Here is a 19,126-nt window from a genome sequence, read left to right on the forward strand (position 1 = left end):
TTTTAAGCTTTTTACTTTTATTTATTTTCAAAAATTTTTTTTCTTTTTCATTTTTCCCAAAATAATTTTCGAAAAAATAAAAAAAATTAATAAAACCATAAAATCAAAAATATTTTTGTGTTTCTTGTTGGAGTATAGAGTCAATTTTTAAGTTTGGTGTCAATTGCATGTTTATCTGTTTCTTGCATTTTTCGAAAACTCATGCATGGCGTTCTTCATGATCTTCAAGTTGTTCTTGATAAGTCTTCTTGTTTGATCTTTAAAATTTCTTGTTTTGTGTCTTTTCTTATTTTTCATATGCATTTTCAATTTGTTAGTGTCCATATATTAAAAATTTCTAAGTTTGGTGTCTTGCATGTTTTCTTTTATTGAAAATTTTTCAAAAATACATACTTGATGTTCATCATGATCTTCAAAGTGTTCTTGGTGTTCATCTTTGCATTCAAAGTGTTCTTGCATATTTTTCTTGTTTTGATTCATAATTTTCATGTTTTGAGTCTTTTGGATGTTTTTCTCTTTCATCATTAAAAATTCAAAAATAAAAAAAATATCTTTCCCTTTTTCACTCATAAATTTTCGAAAATTTGAGTTGACTTTTTCAAAACTTTTTAAAATTTAGTTGTTTCTTATGAGTCAAATCAAATTTTCAATTAAAAAAAAATTCTATCTTTTTCAGATCTTTTTCAAAAATAAAATCTTTTTCAATTTTTTCTTCATATTTTCGAAAACTTTATGATTGATTTTCAAAATTTTTTTCTTATTTTTATTTTATATTTTCGAAATTAATGCTAACAATTAATGTGATTGATTCAAAATTTTCAAGTTTGTTACTTGCCTAATAAGAAAGGTTCAATCTTTAAACTCTAGAATCCTATCTTTTTAGTTTCTTGTTAGTCAAGTAATCAACTTTGATTTCAAAAATCAAATCTTTTCAAATTTCTTTTTCAAATCTTTTTCAAATTAAGTTTCAATCATATCTTTTTCAAAATCAATTTCAAAATCTTTTCTAACTTCTCATCTTTTCAAAATTAATTTTTAAATCTTTTTTTATTTATCCTATCCTTTTGTTTCAATCATATCTTTTTCAAAACTACCTAACTAATTCCTTCTCTAATTTTCGAAAATCACCTTCATCTTTTTTAAAATTCCTTTTTAAATTAACTAATTGTTTTAAATTTAATTTAATTTGATTTAAATTTTCCTTTCTTAATTTTCGAATTCTAATTTTAATTTTCAATTAAAAACAAAATTATTTTTTTATTTTAATTTATATTTCGAAAATTTCTCTCCCTCACCTCCTTCTATTTATTTATTTATTTACTAACACTCCTCTTCATCCAAGAATTCGAACCTATTCCTCACCCTTGTGTTTGGATTCTCCTTCTTCTATTCATATCTTCTTCCACTCACATAAAGGAATCTCTATACTGTGACATAGAGGATTCCATATTTTCTGTTCTCTTCTTTTTCATATGAGCAGGAACAAGGACAAGAACATTATTGTTGAAGTTGATCCTGAACCTGAAAGGACTCTAAAGAGGAAGCTACGGGAAGCTAAAGCACAACTCTCTGGAGAAAATCTGACAGAAATTTTCGAAAAAGAAGGAGACATGGCCAAAAATAATAATAATGCAAGGAAGATGCTTGGTGACTTTACTGCACCTAATTCCAATTTACATGGAAGAAGCATCTCAATCCCTCCTATTGGAGCAAACAATTTTGAGCTGAAACCTCAATTAGTTTCTCTGATGCAACAGAACTGCAAGTTTCATGGACTTCCGTCCGAAGATCCCTTTCAGTTCTTAACTGAATTCTTGCAGATCTGTGATACTGTTAAGACCAATGGGGTTGACCCCGAGGTCTACAGGCTTATGCTTTTCCCATTTGCTGTAAGAGACAGAGCTAGAATATAGTTGGACTCTCAACCTAAAGATAGCCTGAACTCTTGGGATAAGCTGGTCATGGATTTCTTAGCCAAGTTCTTTCCTCCTCAAAAGCTTAGCAAGCTTAGAGTGGATGTTCAAACCTTCAGATAGAAGGAAGGTGAATCCCTCTATGAAGCTTGAGAGAGATACAAGGAACTGACGAAAAAGTGTCCTTCTGACATGCTTTCAGAATGGACAATCCTGGATATATTCTATGATGGTCTGTCTGAATTATCAAAGATGTCATTGGACCATTCTGCAGGTGGATCCATTCACCTAAAGAAAACACCTGCAGAAGCTCAAGAACTCATTGACATGGTTGCAAATAACCAGTTCATGTACACTTCTGAAAGGAATCCTGTGAGTAATGGGACGCCTCAGAGGAAGAGAGTTCTTGAAATTGATACTCTGAATGCCATATTGGCTCAGAATAAAATATTGACTCAGCAAGTCAATATGATCTCTCATAGTTTGAATGGATTGAAAGAATCATCCAACAGTACTAAAGAGGCATCTTCTGAAGAAGAAGCTTATGATCCTGAGAACCCTACAATAGTAGAGGTGAATTACATGGGTGAATCCTATGGAAACACCTATAATCCCTCATGGAGAAATCATCCAAATTTCTCATGGAAGGATCAACAAAAGCCTCAGCAAGGCTTTAATAATGGTGGAAGAAATAGGTTTAGCAATAGCAAACCTTTTCCATCATCCACTCAGCAACAGACGGAGAAATCTGAGCAGAATCCATCTAGCTTAGCAAATATAGTCTCTGATCTATCTAAGGCCACTGTGAGTTTTATGAATGAAACAAGGTCCTCCATTAGGAATTTGGAGGCACAAGTGGGCCAGCTGAGTAAAAGAGTCACTGAAACTCCTCCTAGTACTCTCCCAAACAATACAGAAGAAAATCCAAAGAGAGAGTACAAGGCCATTGATTTAACCATCATGGCCAAACCTACAAGGGAGGAGGAGGACGTGAATCTTAGTGAGGAAGACCTCCTGGGACGTCCAGTGACCAATAAGGAGTTCCCCTTTGAGGAACCAAAGGAATCTGAGGCTCCATTAGAGACCATAGAGATTCCATTGAACCTCCTTCTGCCCTTCATGAGCTCTGATGAGTATTCTTCCTCTGAAGAGGATGAGGACATTATTGAAGAGCAAGTCGCTAAATACCTTGGTGCAATCATGAAGCTGAATACCAAATTATTTGGTAATGAGACTTGGGAAGATGAACCTCCATTGCTCACCAATGAACTAAATGCATTGGATAGGCAGAAATTACCTCAAAAGAAACAGGATCCTGGTAAATTCCTAATTCCCTGCAAAATAGGCACCATGACCTTTGAGAAGGCTCTGTGTGACATGGGGTCAGGAATAAACTTAATGCCACTATCTGTAATGGAGAAACTAGGGATCTTTGAGGTACAAGCTGCCAGAATCTCATTAGAGATGGCAGAGAACTCAAGAAAATAGGCTTATGGACAAGTAGAGGACGTGTTAGTAAAGGTTGAAGGCCTTTACATCCCTGCTGATTTCATAATCCTAGACACTGGGAAGGATGAGGATGAATCCATCATCCTTGGAAGACCCTTCTTAGCCACAGTAAGAGCTGTGATTGATGTGGACAGAGGAGAGTTGGTCCTCCAACTGAATGAGGACAACCTTGTATTTGAAACTCAAGGATCTCCTTCTGTAACCATGGAGAAGAAGCATGAAAAGCTTCTCTCACTGCAGAGTCAACCAAAGCCCCCACAGTCAAACTCTAAGTTTGGTGTTGGGACGCCACAACCAAACTCTATGTTTGGTGTTGAACCCCCACATTCAAACTCTAAGTTTGGTGTAGGGAGGTTCTAACCTTGCTCTAATTATCTGTGAGGCTCCATGAGAGCTCACTGTCAAGCTATTGACATTAAAGAAGCGCTTGTTGGGAGGCAACCCAATGTTATTTAATCATATCTATTTTATTTTCTTTTTGTTATTTCGTGTTTTATTAGGTTGATGATCATGTGAAGTCACAAAAATTACTGAAAAATCAAAAATAGAATGAAAAACAGCATTGAAAATAGAACACCCTGGAGGAGAGTAGTCTGGCGTTTAAATGCCAAAAACAAGCATTTGTCTCGCGTTGAATGCCAGAAACAGGCACCAAGCTGTCGTTTAACGCCAGAAACAAGCATCTGCCGGGCATTAAACGCCAGAAACAAGCTACATTTGGGCGTTTAACGCCAGAAACAGGCAGCAGTCTGGCGTTAAACGCCAGGATTGCACAGCAAGGGCATTTTACACGCCTAATTGGAGCAGGGATGTTAAGTCCTTGACCCCACTTGATCTGTGGACCCCACAGGATCCCCTCAGGATCTGTGGATCCCACAGGATCCCCACATTTTCTTCTCTCCTCTTCACACCTTTTCATAACTCTCTTCCCCAAATACCCTTCACCAATCACCTCAATCACTCTTTCCCATCATCTCTTCACCACTCATATTCATCCTCTCTTCCCCATAAACCCCGCTTACCTTCAAAATTAAAACTAATTTCCCTCCCAAACCCAACCCTAATGGCCGAACCCTAAACTCCCCCTCACTCCTATATAAACCCCTTACTCCTTCTTCATTTTCACACAACACAACCCTCCCTTCTTCTCCTTGGCCGAATACATCTTCTCCCCCCATCTCCTCTATTCTTCTTCTTCTTCTACTACCTTCTTTCTTCTTTTGGTCGGGGACGAGCAAACATTTTAAGTTTGGTGTGGTAAAAGCATAGCTTTTTATTTTTCCATAACCATATATGGCACCTAAGGCCAGAGAAACCTCTAGAAAGAGGAAAGGGAAGGCAATTGCTTCCACCTCTGAGTCATGGAAGATGGAGAGATTCATCTCAAAGGTCTATCAAGACCACTTCCATGAAGTTGTGGCCAAGAAGAAAGTGATCCCTGAGGTTCCTTTCAAGCTCAATGGAAAATGGACTCAAGAGGCAAGTCGGTTCAATTAAGAAGGCATGACCTCAAACCAGTGGCTAGGGGATGGCTGGAGTTCATTCAACGCTCAATCATTCCTACTAGTAATCGATCTGAAGTTACTATAGACCGGGCCATCATGATCCATAGTATCATGATTGGAGAGGAGGTGTAAGTTCATGGGATTATACCTCAAGAACTTTACAAGGTGGCTAACAAGTCCTCTACTTGGGCAAGGTTAGCCTTTCCTCACCTCATATGCCACCTCTGCAATTCGGCTGGAATTGACATAGAGGGAGACATCCTCATTGAAGAGGACAAGCCCATCACTAAGAAAAGGATGGAGCAAACAAGAGATCATGGACCTCAGCAAGAGCATGAGGAAATTCCCCACCATGAAATCCCTGAGATGCCTCAGGGGATGCACTTTCCTCCAAAAACTATTGGAAGCAAATCAACACTTCCCTAGAAGAATTAAGTTCCAACATGGGACAACTAAGGGTGGAGCACCAAGAGCACTCCATCATCCTCCATGAGATTAGAGAAGATCAAAGAGCTATGAGGGAGGAGCAACAAAGGCAAGGAAGAGACATAGAGGAGCTCAAAAGCACCATTGGTTCTTCAAGAAGAGGAAGATGCCATCCTCACTAAGGTGGACTCATTCCTTAATCTCCTTGTTTATTTATTTTACTGTTTTTCAATTTTTGAGCTTTATGTTTTATTTATGTTTGTGTCTTTACTATATGATCACTAGTGTCTAAGTGTCTATGCCTTAAAGTTATGAATATGAATCCATCACCTCTCTTAAATGAAAACTGTTTTAATTACAAAAGAACAAGAAGTACATGGTTTTGAATTCATCCTTGAAACTAGTTTAATTATTTTGATGTGGTGACAATACTTTTTGTTTTCTGAATGAATGCTTGAACAGCATATGTCTTTTGAAGCTGATGTTTATGAATGTTAAATATGTTGGCTCTTGAAGAATAAAGAAAAAGGAGAAATGTTATTTGATGATCTGAAAAATCATAAAAATGATTCTTGAAGCAAGAAAAAGTAGTGAATACAAAAGCTTGCAAAAAAAAAAAGAAAAAAAATATAGCGAAAAAAAAAGAGAGAAAGAAAAAGAAAAAGCAAGCAGAAAAAGCCAATAGCCCTTAAAACCAAAAGGCAAGGGTAAATAAAAAGGATCCAAGGCTTTGAGCATCAGTGGATAGGAGGGCTAAAGGAATAAAATCCTGGCCTAAGCGGCTAAACCAAGCTGTCCCTAACCATGTGCTTGTGGCGTGAAGGTGTCAAGTGAAAACTTGAGACTGAGCGGTTAAAGTCAAGGTCCAAAGCAAAAAAAAAAAAGAGTGTGCTTAAGAACCCTGGACACCTCTAATTGGGGACTTTAGCAAAGCTGAGTCACAATCTGAAAAGATTCACCCAATTATGTGTCTGTGGCATTTATGTATTCGGTGGTAATACTGGAAAACAAAGTGCTTAGGGCCACGGCCAAGACTCATAAAGTAGTTGTGTTCAAGAATCAACATACTGAACTAGGAGAATCAATAACACTATCTGAACTCTGAGTTCCTATAGATGCCAATCATTCTGAACTTCAATGGATAAAGTGAGATGCCAAAACTATTCAAGAGGCAAAAAGCTACAACTCCCGCTCATCTGATTGGAGCTAAGTTTCATTGATATTTTGGAATCTATAGTATATTCTCTTCTTTTTATCCTATTTGATTTTCAGTTGCTTGGGGACAAGCAACAATTTAAGTTTGGTGTTGTGATGAGCGGATAATTTATACGCTTTTTGGCATTGTTTTTACATAGTTTTCAGTATAATTGAGTTAGTTTTTAGTATATTTTTATTAGTTTTTAAATAAAAATCACATTTCTGAAATTTACTATGAGTTTGTGTATTTTTCTGTGATTTCAAGTATTTTCTTGCTGAAATTGAGGGACTTGAGCAAAAATCAGATTCAGAGGTTGAAGAAGGACTGCAGATGCTGCTGGATTCTGACCTCCCTGGACTCAATGTGGATTTTCTGGAGCTACAGAACTCCAAATGGCACGCTCTCAATTGAGTTGGAAAGTAGACATCCAGGTCTTTCTAGCAATATATAAGAGTCCATACTTTACCCGAGTTTAGATGATGCAAACTGGCGTTCAACGCCAGTTCCATGTTGCATTCTGGAGTTAAACGCCAGAAACAGGTTGCAAAGTGGTGTTAAACGCCAGAAACAGGCTACAAACTGGTGTTTAACTCCAAGAGAAGTCTCTACACGTGTAAAGTTCAATGCTCAGCCCAAGCACACACCAAGTGGGCCCCAGAAGTGGATTTCTACATCATTTACTCATTTCTGTAAACCCTAGTAACTAGTTTAGCATAAATAGGACTTTTTACTATTGTATTGAGAGATCTTTTGGAACATCTTTAGTTTCATCTTTAGATCATGTTTGGGGGCTGGCCTCTCGGCCATGCCTGGACCTTCATCACTTATGTATTTTCAACGGTAGAGTTTCTACACACCATAGATTAAGGTATGGAGCTCTGCTGTTCCTCATGAATTAATACAAAGTACTATTGTTTTTCTATTAAATTCAAGCTTATTCCGATTCTAAGATATTTATTCGCACCTCAATATGAATGTGATGATTGTGACAGTCATCATCATTCCCTACTATGAACGCGTGCCTGACAACCACTTCCGTTCTAACTTAGATTGAATGAGTATCTCTGGGATTCCTTAATCAGAATCTTCGTGGTATAAGTTAGAATCCATGGACGGCCATTCTTGAGATCCGGAAAGTCTAAACCTTGTCTGTGGTATTCCGAGTAGGATCTGGGAAGGGATGGCTGCGACGAGCTTCAAACTCGCGAGTGCTGGGCGTAGTGACAGACGCAAAAGGATTAATGGATCCTATTCTAGTATGATCGAGAACCGACAGATGATTAGCCATGCAGTGACAGCGCATTGGACCATTTTCACTGAGAGGACAGGATGTAGCCATTGACAACGGTGATGCCTAACATACAGCTTACCATAGAGAGGAGTATGAATGATTGGATGAAGACAATAGGAAAGCAGAGGTTCAGGAGGAACGAACACATCTCTATACGCTTATCTAAAATTCTCACCAATGAATTACATAAGTATCACTATCTTTATTTTATATTTTATTTATCTTTTAATTACTAAATCTCCATAATCAATTGAATCCGCCTGACTGAGATTTACAAGGTGACCATAGCTTGCTTCAAGCCAACAATCTCCGTAGGATCGACCCTTACTCACCTAAGGTTTATTACTTGGACGACCCAGTGCACTTGCTAGTTAGTTGTGCAAAGTTGTGACAAAGAACTAAGATTATGAACGTGCGTAATGAGTTTTTAGCGCCGTTACCAAGGAATGGAACCGTCACGAATTCTGCGCACCACTTATGCAATCTAACCTAGCTTTATGAATGCAACTACATGCTAAATGCTTCTACCTACTTAGTTAAAAGTAAATCAATCTTCCAAGAACAAATATGAACAAGATTCTACTAATTCAAATCTCAAAATGAAGTACAAATAGACTTGCAAGAAGAAAGCTCGTGAAAGCCGGGAACAAAGAATCGAGCATTGAACCCTCTCTGGAAGTGTATACACTCTAATCACTCTAGTGTTTGAGGGTGGATTCTCTTGGTTCTCTACTAATCTTGATTTCTGTGGGTTGCTCTTCTTCTACCAATCAACAAAAATTTAATGCACAAATACACGTATCAAGAGGTCTTTTCAAGGGTTGTAATGGAGTTAGGGTCAAGGTAGGAATGTATTTGGTTAAGTGGACTAAAATCCGAATCCTTGATTAACCTAATCTTCCCACCTAACCTAAGTCACTCCATGTCATTACAATGCAAAACCTAACTACCCATTGAGTATCTTTGCACAAATTCATGTACTTTGATATTTTTGAATACAAATCATATGCATTGATATCATTAATTGCATCGGGGCATTTTATCCCCTTTTTATTGCTTTCTGTCTCTTTTTTTTTTTTAGAAATATGGTAGAGAATATATATACACAAGGAGTTAATGCATATGATTAAAGTGTTGGATGCATGAGCAAGTGTCCAAATTATTTCACATTTTCATATAAGAATATAAAATGCCCAATTCCGAAACTAAGTATTCCCCAAACCCAATTTTTCCACACTTAATTCATGTACACTCTCACTAGTCTAAGCTAACCAAGGATTCAAATTAGGTACATTTATTGTTTTTCGCTTAGAGTTAGTGATGTGCTAAAATAGAGAATAAATGGGGTAGAATAGGCTCAACATTGGGTTGCAAAGGATGATGAAAGGGTAAGGCCATATAGGTATGTGAGCTATAGTGAAACAAATGCCTCAATCTCATAAATGCATGCATACATCAAACAATGCAAATATAGAATTAAGCAAGACAAAGATCACAATTTTAGAGAGAACAGCACACACCAAAACAAAATATTGGTTGATAAGATGCAACCAATCAAATAGGTTCAAAAATCTCACTAGGCTTGTGTGTTCGAGCTCTAAATCCATGTTCCAAATTAAATTTCTTCAAGCAAGTTCAACAAAAATTTTAATTCAAATTAGTGAAATACCCCAAAACAGTTTCTTGAAAAGGAAATCATTACTTCAACCAAGTAGTACCTAAATGCAAGCAACTAACTACGCATGCAAGTTATCCTATCTAACAAAAGAAAAATTAAAATATTGGTGTTGAGAGAAAAGAGGGTTATTACCTTCGGGAGTCAGTTACCAACCTCCCCACACTTAAAGCTTGGTACGGTCCTCTGTGCCATCAGTGATCCACAAAGTGGATCGGGGATTGCCACTTCCAATGGCCAAAAGATGGGGGACAGGGGCACCTCCATGTCCATGTCTGGATCGCTTGCATCGCCATCAATGGAAGTAGAGTCCGAGGTGTCAGGTTCCTCCATAGGTAGGTTAGAATACCCAATGAGCTTCTTCAAGTAGTCATAGTAGTAAAAGACGGGTCCTCATTCCGGTTCACGGGTGGCACTGGAGGCCTAATGTATTTTCCATTTGGGACAATTTCGTTGTCCCTTGGAATCATGGTCTTCACATCCCTAGCTCATAGGAAACTCCAACCCCAGACATCAAGTCCGTAACCAAAGCGAGAAAAGGTAGGTTGCCCACTATTTGCACTCGGCCCATAGCTTGTCGGATGAGTCGAGGAATGTTGAGAGGTTTCTCTGTGAGGATGCACCAAATCAGAATGGCCATGTCTACAGTAATAGTGGACTCATGAGTGCTTGACAATACATAGTGAAACATGATCTGTGCCCATACTCGAGCCTCCATAGCAAGCGCTTGTGCGGAGATGCACTTGGGTTGAGGTTTGCCTGTCCCAGGATCCAATCGCTACCGGGTTGAGCAATGACCCGGAGGACGGGATCCCAATCAAAATCGTATCTCTTGTGCTCAAGTTGTGCTTCTTAGTAAGCATCCATCCCTTCTGGGCTAGGTAGAACCCCAAGTATCTACTGAATAGCATCCTTCGATATCGGAACTTGCTGGCAGCGCATGAAGATCGATTGAAGGGTAGGCGAGTGATAATTGGCCTAGAATTCAACTACCCAAGAGAGATTAACTTCGCTCAACCTCCGGTTTAAGAATCCCCAATGCCTCCTCTCAATGCGGGGTACCACAAAGGGAACAAAGTGTTTCGGAAGAAGTAGGAGGTGCTCATTGTGGTAGTTTCTATCGACCAAGATTGGGAACATCCACTCACAATAGTTGTTAGTGAATCTTGCAGAGTCCTTCGCGGGAACTTCCTTATCCACTTCATCAACTCGGATGGTCCTCTTCAATCACTTAGTGGGTGGTTTGACTCTTAAGGTCGTTTGCACCTTAGTGGGCACTCTTTGAGTTGCCTTCTTCATAGGTGTCTTTGTAGAAGCCTTCTCCTTCCCTTTCTTGGTGGCTGATGAGCGAATATTTTATACGCTTTTTGCCATCATTTTCATATAGTTTTTAGTATGTTGTGTTTAAGTTTTAGTAAGTTTTCATAGGTTTTAGTGAAAAATTCACATTTTTGGATTCTACTTTGAGTTTGTGTATTTTTATACAATTTCAGGTATTTGATGTGCGGAAAACGATCTGACACAAAACTCACCGGCAAGTGCACCGGGTCGCATCAAGTAATAATAACTCACGGGAGTGAGGTCGATCCCACAGGGATTGAAGGATTGAGCAATTTTAGTTTAGTGGTTGATTTAGTCAAGCGAATCAAGATTTGGTTGAGAGATTTGTGATTTGCAGAATTTAAATTACATGGAAAGTAAAGGGAATGGGTAATTCGCATGAAATTAAAGAGCAAAGAAAGTAAATAAGCTGAATCTTAAAGTGCAAGTAATATAAATTGCAGAAACTTAGATCGCAAGAAATATAAATTGCAGAATCTTAAAGTGCAAGAAATGTAAATGGCTTGAATTGTAAAGGGAATTGGGAATTGGATTTGCAAAAATTAAACAGAGAAAAGTAAATCTCAACAAACAGAAGAGTAGAAGATGCCTTGGATCGAATCGGATCTAAAACAGAAATATAAAAGAGCTTGAAAAGCAGTAAACAGAGAATTCGAAAATGGGAATCCAGATCTCAGGACTCAAGAGACTAGATAACCGAGTCTAGATCTCAATGCCTTCCTAGATCCAACAAGAACAATTGCAAAGGAAATGAAGAAATGTAAATTTCAGAGAAAGTAGAAGAAGAAGCAATTAACAGAAACTGAAATTCAATGATGCGGAAAATTTAAACAAGATCCCAAGGTGAGATTGAAACAGAATTTCTTCAATTCTCCACCCAAGATCCGAAGCAAGAAAAGTAAAGAGTATTCAAGCAAGAACAAGGAAGAAGAGAGATCAATTCTCCTCCCCAAATTCTCTTGAATTAGAACAACAATGCCAAAATGTAAAAGTGAGCTCTCTACAAACTACCAGATCAAAACCGAAAAAGAAAAGAGCTCCCTAGAAACTTAAATCCTAATCTATTTATACACTTTCTTCAAATGGTCTTCAAGCCTTGAATTGGGCCTTTGCTCTTGATGGAATTGGGTTGATAGAGGCCTTGGTTGATTGCTCTTGGAGTTGGAAAGAGAACCGAAGTGAACCGGGTTGGGAATTATAAAAGCTTGAGTAAAAGTTTGAGTAAAAGTTTGAGGCAAACTTTTACTCAAACTTTTTACATCAGCAACCCCATTCTTGCTGCTACCAACGTTTGAGCTAAAGTTTGGGGTCAAACTTTTGCTCAAACGTTGGCCCCCTTATGCACACTCATGGCGCCAACGTTTGCCAAAAAGTTTGAGGCAAACGTTGGCGCAAACTTTTTGTCTCCAGGGTGTGTTGCTGATGGCGCCAACGTTTGCCAAAAAGCTTGAGGCAAACGTTGGCGCAAACTTTTTCTCTCCAGGGTGTTGATTTGTGATGCCAACGTTTGCCAAAAAGTTTGAGGCAAACGTTGGCTCAAGCTTTTCTCCCAAAAGTTTGAGCTAAAGTTTGAGGCAAACTTTTGCTCAAGCTTTTTTTTGTTCCCTGGTGTGTTTTCACTTATCCGAAAGTTTGAGGCAAACTTTTGCTCAAACTTTTTGTTCTCTTTTGCTCCTAGCCATTCCTTCTTGCTCCAACCTTTCTCCAAGCTTTCTTCACCTATCATTAATCAACCAAACACATCAAAGCTATGCTCAAAATCATGAGTTTGTCATTCTTTCATAATATGTGGTAATTATAGCATAAATCCTCATGAAATTGCATTAATTCATCTATGGTTGATTAAATCAAAGGAAACATGGAAATCTACCCAATTGGCTTGCTTATGGCTCAAGAAAGTGCATAAATCAATTGAAAACAAAAGAAAAAGGCTAGTGAAACTAGGCTAAGATGACTTGTCATCACAACACCAAACTTAAAGCTTGTTTGTCCCCAAGCAAGAAATGAATTATGCTCAAAGGTTCTTTCAATCAGAATGGATTTGAAAAATTACATGTACTATCCTGTGAGTGAAGTGATCAAGTGACAGTGGGGTGAACTCTAAATCATGTGCTCATGCAAGGGCCTCAGTGCTTACTAGTCCCTACATCTTGGAAGTCTTAGGTCTTAGGATTTTCATCCAAATGGTATCATGGAAGTCTCTTTATATGTAATCACCTTGAAGCAGCTTATGGTTTCCTTGCTTTGGCCTTGACTCTAAGTGTCATGTCTCAAAGCGGCTCTTTAGATAAGCTTTCAATCAATACTCCTAAACCAGTTGGTTTTAAGGTATTAGGTGTTAAAGCACCCCTAAGGATTTACTTGCTCAAGCCTCTTTCTTTGACACAATTCGACCACAAGCATTTACTAGGATAACAACTCTTTGAGTTTTTTTTTTCTTCTTTCTTTTCTGCCTAGTAATTGATGCTCAGAGCCTTGGGCCATGTTCTTTTTGTTTTTGTATTTTCTTTATTTTCTTTTGTTTTGTTTGCTGCTTCTTGGATCAATAAATTTTTGAGAATCTCCACAATACTTCTTTGAACTTCATGTCCTGCCTATGAGCTCCCATGCAAGTTTTCATAAGCATGCAACCTCAATACATTATCATACAACTAGAACCGCCACTTCTCCTAATCTTTTGCTTGCCTCAAAATTGTTTAATTCCTCAATCCTTCTTTTCAAAGAACTTTCATGTGATGCATTTTTGAAGTATTGAGTGCAAACAAGTGTGAAAAGTGTAGTGTTGTGAATAATCAAGCATCTTAATTATTGAATTACAGAAAAACTATACTATGCAGACAAGCAGGGGTATTATATCACTTTCAATCGTAGCAGTATCCGATATAAAACAATCACTGAACAATACAATCTTTTGGAATCTACTTGCTGTCCTCCTCCTCATCATCTTCATTGCTGGTTTTAGCATTCCTCTTTCATTTCTTTGGGTGATGATGCTTAATCCTTCCAAAAGCTTGTATGACACTCTGCAATGATATTGAAAGTTGCTTGTTCCCAAAGCACTTGAAAAATGGTTAGCATGCATGATTTATTTGTGGGCTTTTGAACTTACTTTGGTGTAGGAACACCAAACTTAGTACCTTGCCAATGGTCCTTGTGCATCAGATTAACCATGTGTAAAACTATTTTTCTTTTTCAAAATTGACAAAACTGGAAACTTAGGAAACGGCAGCATAGTTGAGCAGTTTATCTAAATGCTTGAAGCTAGCATTATGCAGAAAGTGAAAATGTGTTTTATGATGGGATTTTGGTAGAACACCAAACTTAGAATCCTTCATTCTTCCTTATATTGTTTTGGTGTGCAACACCAAACTTAGCTTCTTGCAATATAGATAAAACTAATTAACCTTTTTATTAAAATAGCTATGAAAAGAAAACTACCTCAGGTTGGGTTGCCTCCCAACAAGCGCTCTTTTATTGTCATTAGCTTGACATCCTTCATCCTCTGATCACGGAAGTTGAGGCTTCTGTTGCCTTTGGTTTCCTCCTAAGTGAAGTTTTGCTTTGTGATGCTCATCCTGGATGATTGATTCTTTTCCTTCAGCCCTCTTCTCACCCATTTCTGCGAGGTTCTTAGCCAGTTGCTGCATTTGCCTCTCAATTTTTCTGAGTGAGGTTTCCTGATTCTGTGTTATCTCCTCTTGGTGCTCCATCATTCTCTCTATTAAGATCTCTAAATTGGTGATCCTATGAAAGTGTTGTGAAATTTGTTGGTTGTGAGGTATCTGGGGTTGGAGGGGTGGGTAGTGTGGTGGTATGTAGTGATTGTTGTTGGTATGGTGGTGTTTTTGCAGGTTTGGGAAGTTAGGGTTGTTATAGTTGAAGTCCCTTTGTTCCTGATGCTGAGATTCCCTCATTCTTAGATAAGAATGTGGCTTCCATGGTGGAAATTATGCATTCACTGTGGTAGAATGTAGAAAATCAATTTGTCTAGCTATTGGCTCCAATTGTTGCTGAGTTTGCTGGTATAGCTGTTTGTTTTGATTCATGATTGCCCTCACTCCTTCAAGATTCATTACTTCCTTTTCTGAAATTGCATTCCGTGGTGTCTCAAATGAGTGTTGGTTATTGGCTCTTTTGTCTTTGAACCCTGCAGTTCCTTGGATGTTTGCTGTTGCGTTGAGTAGGCCATCTGAGAAGTAATCCACCGCTCTTTTTGTTTCTGGGGTTAATCCTTCATAGAACGCTTGGAAACCCACTTTGTCACTTGCTTTCTTGTATCTTTCCCATGCTTTGAACAATGGTTCTTCCTCTCCTTGTATGAAAGGATGTATTCCCTCTTTCATCTTGATGTTTTGTTGGGGTGAGGAGAATTTGGCTAGAAACTTGGCAACCAAATCATCCCAACTAGTGATACTTCCTTGGGGAAAGGTTTCAAGCCATTGTGCCGCTTCATCCTTTAGTGAGAAAGGAAATAACAAGAGCTTATAGGTATCATGATTTATACTATCGAGATTGACAGCACCACAAGTCCTCAGAAAAAGGGATAGGTGCTGTTTAGGATCCTCCAATGGATTTCCACCATAGGAACAATTGTTCTTGATTAGTGTAATGAGTTGCGGCTTCATGTTGTGGTGTTCTTCTTTCTCAGAAACTCCTTCTTCAATGATATCCTTCCCTCTGGCCTCTCTTCTTTCCTGTGACATATAAATCAACAAACGGAACACACAGTGGTATTCTTGAAAATTGAGTGTAGTCAGTTGAGACAAAACTTCAAACAGTTAGTGTGTTAGTCAAAAATTTGAGAAACAGAAAATAAAAATGCTAGATCTAGATCACCACCTCACTTAATCATTGTCAATCTAATCAATCCCCGGCAACGGCACCAAAAACTTGATGTGCGGAAAACGATCTGACACAAAACTCACCGGCAAGTGCACCGGGTCGCATCAAGTAATAATAACTCACGGGAGTGAGGTCGATCCCACAGGGATTGAAGGATTGAGCAATTTTAGTTTAGTGGTTGATTTAGTCAAGCGAATCAAGATTTGGTTGATAGATTTGTGATTTGCAGAATTTAAATTACATGGAAAGTAAAGGGAATGGGTAATTCGCATGAAATTAAAGAGCAAAGAAAGTAAATAAGCTGAATCTTAAAGTGCAAGTAATATAAATTGCAGAAACTTAGATCGCAAGAAATGTAAATTGCAGAATCTTAAAGTGCAAGAAATGTAAATGGCTTGAATTGTAAAGGAAATTGGGAATTGGATTTGCAGAAATTAAACAGAGAAAAGTAAATCTCAACAAACAGAAGAGTAGAAGATGCCTTGGATCGAATCGGATCTAAAATAGAAATATAAAAGAGCTTGAAAAGCAGTAAACAGAGAATTCGAAAATGGGAATCCAGATCTCAGGACTCAAGAGACTAGATAACCGAGTCTAGATCTCAATGCCTTCCTAGATCCAACAAGAACAATTGCAAAGGAAATGAAGAAATGTAAATTTCAGAGAAAGTAGAAGAAGAAGCAATTAACAGAAACTGAAATTCAATGATGCGGAAAATTTAAACAAGATCCCAAGGTGAGATTGAAACAGAATTTCTTCAATTCTCCACCCAAGATCCGAAGCAAGAAAAGTAAAGAGTATTCAAGCAAGAACAAGGAAGAAGAGAGATCAATTCTCCTCCCCAAATTCTCTTGAATTAGAACAACAATGCCAAAATGTAAAAGTGAGCTCTCTACAAACTACCAGATCAAAACCGAAAAAGAAAAGAGCTCCCTAGAAACTTAAATCCTAATCTATTTATACACTTTCTTCAAATGGTCTTCAAGCCTTGAATTGGGCCTTTGCTCTTGATGGAATTGGGTTGATAGAGGCCTTGGTTGATTGCTCTTGGAGTTGGAAAGAGAACCGAAGTGAACCGGGTTGGGAATTATAAAAGCTTGAGTAAAAGTTTGAGTAAAAGTTTGAGGCAAACTTTTACTCAAACTTTTTACATCAGCAACCCCATTCTTGCTGCTACCAACGTTTGAGCTAAAGTTTGGGGTCAAACTTTTGCTCAAACGTTGGCCCCCTTATGCACACTCATGGCGCCAACGTTTGCCAAAAAGTTTGAGGCAAACGTTGGCGCAAACTTTTTGTCTCCAGGGTGTGTTGCTGATGGCGCCAACGTTTGCCAAAAAGCTTGAGGCAAACGTTGGCGCAAACTTTTTCTCTCCAGGGTGTTGATTTGTGATGCCAACGTTTGCCAAAAAGTTTGAGGCAAACGTTGGCTCAAGCTTTTCTCCCAAAAGTTTGAGCTAAAGTTTGAGGCAAACTTTTGCTCAAGCTTTTTTTTGTTCCCTGGTGTGTTTTCACTTATCCGAAAGTTTGAGGCAAACTTTTGCTCAAACTTTTTGTTCTCTTTTGCTCCTAGCCATTCCTTCTTGCTTCAACCTTTCTCCAAGCTTTCTTCACCTATCATTAATCAACCAAACACATCAAAGCTATGCTCAAAATCATGAGTTTGTCATTCTTTCATAATATGTGGTAATTATAGCATAAATCCTCATGAAATTGCATTAATTCATCTATGGTTGATTAAATCAAAGGAAACATGGAAATCTACCCAATTGGCTTGCTTATGGCTCAAGAAAGTGCATAAATCAATTGAAAACAAAAGAAAAAGGCTAGTGAAACTAGGCTAAGATGACTTGTCATCACAACACCAAACTTAAAGCTTGTTTGTCCCCAAGCAAGAAATGAATTATGCTCAAAGGTTCTTTCAATCAGAATGGATTTGAAAAATTACATGTACTATCCTGTGAGTGAAGTGATCAAGTGACAGTGGGGTGAACTCTAAATCATGTGCTCATGCAAGGGCCTCAGTGCTTACTAGTCCCTACATCTTGGAAGTCTTAGGTCTTAGGATTTTCATCCAAATGGTATCATGGAAGTCTCTTTATATGTAATCACCTTGAAGCAGCTTATGGTTTCCTTGCTTTGGCCTTGACTCTAAGTGTCATGTCTCAAAGCGGCTCTTTAGATAAGCTTTCAATCAATACTCCTAAACCAGTTGGTTTTAAGGTATTAGGTGTTAAAGCACCCCTAAGGATTTACTTGCTCAAGCCTCTTTCTTTGACACAATTCGACCACAAGCATTTACTAGGATAACAACTCTTTGAGTTTTTTGTTTCTTCTTTCTTTTCTGCCTAGTAATTGATGCTCAGAGCCTTGGGCCATGTTCTTTTTGTTTTTGTATTTTCTTTATTTTCTTTTGTTTTGTTTGCTGCTTCTTGGATCAATAAATTTTTGAGAATCTCCACAATACTTCTTTGAACTTCATGTCCTGCCTATGAGCTCCCATGCAAGTTTTCATAAGCATGCAACCTCAATACATTATCATACAACTAGAACCGCCACTTCTCCTAATCTTTTGCTTGCCTCAAAATTGTTTAATTCCTCAATCCTTCTTTTCAAAGAACTTTCATGTGATGCATTTTTGAAGTATTGAGTGCAAACAAGTGTGAAAAGTGTAGTGTTGTGAATAATCAAGCATCTTAATTATTGAATTACAGAAAAACTATACTATGCAGACAAGCAGGGGTATTATATCACTTTCAATCGTAGCAGTATCCGATATAAAACAATCACTGAACAATACAATCTTTTGGAATCTACTTGCTGTCCTCCTCCTCATCATCTTCATTGCTGGTTTTAGCATTCCTCTTTCATTTCTTTGGGTGATGATGCTTAATCCTTCCAAAAGCTTGTATGACACTCTGCAATGATATTGAAAGTTGCTTGTTCCCAAAGCACTTGAAAAATGGTTAGCATGCATGATTTATTTGTGGGCTTTTGAACTTACTTTGGTGTGGGAACACCAAACTTAGTACCTTGCCAATGGTCCTTGTGCATCAGATTAACCATGTGTAAAACTATTTTTCTTTTTCAAAATTGACAAAACTGGAAACTTAGGAAACGGCAGCATAGTTGAGCAGTTTATCTAAATGCTTGAAGCTAGCATTATGCAGAAAGTGAAAATGTGTTTTATGATGGGATTTTGGTAGAACACCAAACTTAGAATCCTTCATTCTTCCTTATATTGTTTTGGTGTGCAACACCAAACTTAGCTTCTTGCAATATCACTTTCTTGTGTTCCTTCCACTTTCGCTTGCTTCCTTTCTGTCCTCTAAGCCATTCCTGCCCTATAAACCCTGAAAACACTCAGCAAACATATCACGACATCGAATGGTAATAAGAGGGGATTAAAATTAGCAAATTTAATGCCAA

General features: G+C 38.0%; 1 non-coding gene across 1 annotated transcript; it reads right to left on the bottom strand.

Moving 5' to 3' along the window:
* Positions 1-2,003: 2,003 nt before the first annotated feature.
* On the bottom strand, positions 2,004-2,111 carry LOC148578211 (small nucleolar RNA R71). Its single transcript, XR_015903463.1, has one exon. It is a non-coding gene; the product is annotated as a small nucleolar RNA R71 (small nucleolar RNA).
* Positions 2,112-19,126: the final 17,015 nt, after the last annotated feature.

Source organism: Arachis ipaensis, chromosome B1 (assembly GCF_059453495.1).
Source record: "Arachis ipaensis isolate K30076 ecotype BB chromosome B1, ASM5945349v1, whole genome shotgun sequence".
Classification (NCBI taxonomy): Eukaryota; Viridiplantae; Streptophyta; class Magnoliopsida; order Fabales; family Fabaceae; genus Arachis; species Arachis ipaensis.